The sequence below is a fragment of the Mixophyes fleayi genome, chromosome 3 (genome assembly GCF_038048845.1).
Source record: "Mixophyes fleayi isolate aMixFle1 chromosome 3, aMixFle1.hap1, whole genome shotgun sequence".
NCBI lineage: Eukaryota > Metazoa > Chordata > Amphibia > Anura > Limnodynastidae > Mixophyes > Mixophyes fleayi.
The window spans coordinates 200,644,579-200,649,176 of NC_134404.1; the positions used below are offsets into that span (position 1 = coordinate 200,644,579).

Sequence of the window (4,598 nt, forward strand, 5' to 3'; positions counted from 1 at the left end):
AAAAAAATAAAAAAATGCAGCCTCTCCCCCAACTCGCGGGGGTGGGGGGGCGGGGGGGGTGCCGCGAGTCGGGGGAGTGGGGTCTGGTGCTCCACGATCAAATGCATTGGTGGTCAGTGGTTAGCAACAGGCAGCCAATCGCTTGGCTGCCTGTTGCTGTGCAGCAGACAGGAAGCAGGACGTCTTCACTTCCTGTCTGCTGATCTGAGGAGCAGAGGAGCAACGCTGGCCAGCACTACTCAACTACAGGTAAGTGAGGGGGAACCTGCCCTGCATATCTATAGGGAGGGGGTGAACCTGCCCTGCATATCTATAGGGAGGGGGGGTGAACCTGCCCTGCATATCTATAGGGAGGGGGGGGGAACCTGCCCTGCATATCTATGGGGGGGACCTGCCCTGCATATCTATAGGGAGGGGGGGGAACCTGCCCTGCATATCTATAGGGATGGGGGGAACCTGCCCTGCATATCTATAAGGAGCGGGGGGGAACCTGCCCTGCATATCTATAGGGAGGGGGGGAACCTGCCCTGCATATCTATAGAGTGGGAGGGGGGCTGCCATGAAAATCTATAGGGAGGGAGAGAGGTTGATATGTGTGAAGGAGGGCAGAGGAGGGGGGCTGATATATGTGACTGGGGGAGTTTTGATGTGATGGGGGGATAGCTACCGAGTGAAGGTAAGGAAAATAGCTGCAGGGGGGATGGATGCAGGGTGGGAGGTAAGGAAAATGGCTGTAGGGGGGGTTAAAGAAAATGGCTGCAGCAGGGGTTAAGGAAAATGGCTGTGGGGGGGGGTTAAGGAAAATGGCTGCAGGGGTTATTTAAAAAATAGAGCAGTTTTGGAGGGCATAATCTCATGATTGTGTGGTGGTCACATGGATGCTCTCTGTGGTCTCAGCAATCACTAGAATACTAAATATTAGTGAGATGGGGCTGGTAGAGGTTTGTATTTGATTGACCACAAATATTTAGATATTGCTTATATATGCCTGTACAATGGGGTACTTTTAGCTGGCCATAATGGGGTGTTTTGTTTTAACTAAAGGGCCTAATCATTCAGGGTTTGTTCACATTTTGCATTATAATAAATTTTTGCTTTTTCAAAACAGGAAGCCAGCGAGAGGATAACAAAATTGCAAGAGAGAAGAGCAAGAACAGGTAAAAGACAATGGCACAATCTGTCTAAATTTGAATGCTGGAGAATACACCTGAACATTCATATTCAGGAGTGTTCCTATACACATATATATTCGGGGGGGGGAGGGGGGCGCTGCGGCCGTATTAGCCTAGGGCTGCCAGAACCCTTGATCAGGCCGTGTGTGTGTGTGGCTACTGTCTGTGTGTATTGTCTGTGTGTGTGTGCAGGGCTGCCATCAGGGGGGTATGAGGGGTACTGTTGTACCGGGCCCGGGCTCACCAGGGGGCCCGGTACAACAGCTCAGCACAGACTTACCTGGGGCCCGCCGCTGGTCTCCGCTATTCTGTCTTCATTCCCCCTGCGATCATGTGATTTGTCACAGAGAGAGCACATGATCGCAGGGGGAATGAATCCTCCACCCCTGCGATCGTATCCTGGTGCCTGGCTGTCACGGTGACAGCCAGGCTGAAGACAGAATACCGGAGACCAGCAGCGGGCCCCAGGTAAGTATGTGTTGCTCATTGGGGGGGCGCTCTTGGGGGGGGGGGGGGGCCAGGTGGCACGGGGGCCCGTACTGGGCCCGTTTTTTTCTGAAGGCGGCCCTGTGTGTGTGTGGCCACTGTCTGTGTGTATTATGTGTGTGTGTGTGTGTGTGAGGGGCCACTGTGTGCATGTATTATGTGTGTGTGAGGGGCCACTGCGTGCGTGTATTATGTGTGTGTGTGTATTATGTGTGTGTGTATTATGTGTGTGTGTGAGGGGCCACTGCGTGCGTGTATTATGTGTGTGTGTGTGTGAGGGGCCACTGCGTGCATGTATTATTATGTGTATTATGTGTGTGTGAGGGGCCACTGCGTGCGTGTATTATGTGTGTGTGAGGGGCCACTGCGTGCGTGTATTATGTGTGTTTGAGGGGCCACTGCGTGCGTATATTATGTGTGTGCGAGGGGCCACTGTGTGTGTGAAGGGGGGGGGGGCACCAAACCGATATCTTGCCTAGGGCCCCATGAGGTGTAAATCCGGCTCTGCCTTGGACTCGCCTTGGGGATTTGTGATGTCATCTGTTTAGAAGGCAGAGTTGTTTGCTGTTTTGTTGCTGACAGCATAACTCTTTTAAATTTTTTGGAGGGGGAGGAGGAGGAGGGCTTAGATCCTTGGGTGAAGCTGAACCTTTAGTCCTGAACACGGGCCAGGGCCTAAGCCGTTCCTTGCCACTCCGTGTCGTAAAGGGCATATTGGCAAGTTTACGTTTCTCCTCAGATGTTTTCAATTTTCTTTTTTTACTAATTGTAGTGAACTTTTGCTTTTTGGATGTTACATGCCCTCTACTTGGAGATTGGGCATCGGCCTTGGCAGACGACGTTGATGGCATTTCATTGTCTATGTCATGACTAGTGGCAGCAGCTTCAGCATTAGGAGAAAGTGGGTCTTGGTCTGTCCCTACTTTATCCCCCAAATTTTGGTACTCCATTATATGCAGCACATGTTGTATTACAGTACTATATTTTAAACACTGCAAGAACAGTGAACAATTTTTAATAGATTGCAGTATTAATGTTAATGGACTGCAATAATTTTTTTTAGACTTTTTAGAATATTTTTTAATATTTTTTTAAAAGGATTTTTGTCGAATTATAATTTTTTGGGAAGATTTTTTAATACTTTTAAAATAAAGATGCACAAAACAAAGCACAGGACAAGAACACCGCTGGACTCAGCAAGGACAGAGCACTGGACTGATGCACCACTAGACTCAGCAAGGACAAAGCACTGGACTGATGCACCACTGAACTCAGCAAGGACAGAGCACTGGACTGATGCATCACTGGACTCAGCAAGGACAGAGCACTGGACTGATGCACCACTGGACTCAGCAAGGACAGAGCACTGGACTGATGCACCACTGGACTCAGCAAGGACAGAGCACTGGACTGATGGACCACTGGACTCAGCAAGGACTTTTTTTCTAATATTATTTTAAAAGGATTTTTGTAGAATTTTTTTTTTTTTTCTTTTTATGGAAGAATTTTTAATACTTTTGAAATAAATATGCACTTAGCAGAACAAAGCACAGGACAAAACGCACCGCTGGACTTAGCAAGGACAGAGCACTGGACTGATGCACCACTGGACTCAGCAAGGACAGAGCACTGGACTGATGCACCACTGGACTAAGCAAGGACAGAGCACTGGACTGATGCACCACTGGACTCAGCAGGACAGAGCACTGGCAAAAGCACCACTGGACTCAGCAGGACAGAGCACAGCACAGCACAGCACAGCACAGCACAGCACAGCACGAGAAATAGCAGGACAGAGGACCACCTAACACACCCTCCCTCTTCCCTGATCAATGCCCGAGTGAAGATGGCGGCGGCAAGCGGGGAATTTAAAGGTTCCGAGTATCGCGAGATCCGACAGCGGGATTATGACTCAGAGCCTCGTTTTAAGTTTCGGAATCGGCTTGAATACTCGGACAGTGCTCGGATCTGACTCGGATCCGCGCTTTTCGGGGGGGGCTCGGATTCCAGGAATCCGAGTCCGCTCATCCTTACTATTGATATTATAAATTAGGGACAGTTGTCAACTATTTATATGAAGAGGGAAAGTCAGGAAAACCACAGAGTGAGAATTTAACAGCGGAAGGAGCAAGTTCCTCCAACAGCACAGATTATTGACATGAAGCAGGAATCTTGAGGTGTCAAATGCATGTTTGTATAAAACAAATTAATAAACTCATTTAATTTTATTTTTGATGTCCACTATAATTTTAAAGACTTGGATTGTACATTTTTCAATTATTATTGTAAAAACATCTAGATATATGAAACATTTAGAAAGTGATAGGTGAAAACGTTTTTCATTGATTTCTTTTGTGATACAGAAGACTATATGTTGAGATCACAATTTCATATTTTTTTAAAAAAAATTTTTTAAACCCCAGTCAGATGGGGCATGCAAAATTTTAGTTAAAACTCAGTTTTGCTCCTCTTTAGTAAAAGGCAAAAGATTTGTGCATTCTGAAGAGAAACCAGAGCATATCACAATTTCATTTTTAAAAATTTGTTGTGACACATCTCTGTGTTTGGCCCTTATTGTATATTATGTTTCTTTCAAAGCACTTTATCCCTATATTTATATTTCTTAATGTATGTCATTATTATGTAATAATATTTTACTGCACTTTTTGTTTTTCTTGCATGATTGCTCAACCACAGAATGCAACTCAGTCATTTGAAACCTTCCAGTATTCCATTACTCTCATTGTACCAAGCTTCTTTTCCTGTTTTAAAACTACCTAACTGTGATTATTTTCCAAGACTCCTCCTCACAAGATACTGTGATTAGACATCAAAGGCTGTCTACTCAAAAGCCATGTTGTCTGTGTTTGACTGCCATATACTTGACAGTCAAACACAATAGATCATCCCACCACTTTATTCCCCCTTGCATGTAAATGA

General features: G+C 46.3%; 1 pseudogene; it reads right to left on the reverse strand.

Annotated features, from left to right (window-relative positions):
* Positions 1–4,073: 4,073 nt before the first annotated feature.
* Positions 4,074–4,177, reverse strand: LOC142147605 (U5 spliceosomal RNA; annotated as a pseudogene).
* Between the last annotated feature and the right edge of the window lie 421 nt (positions 4,178–4,598).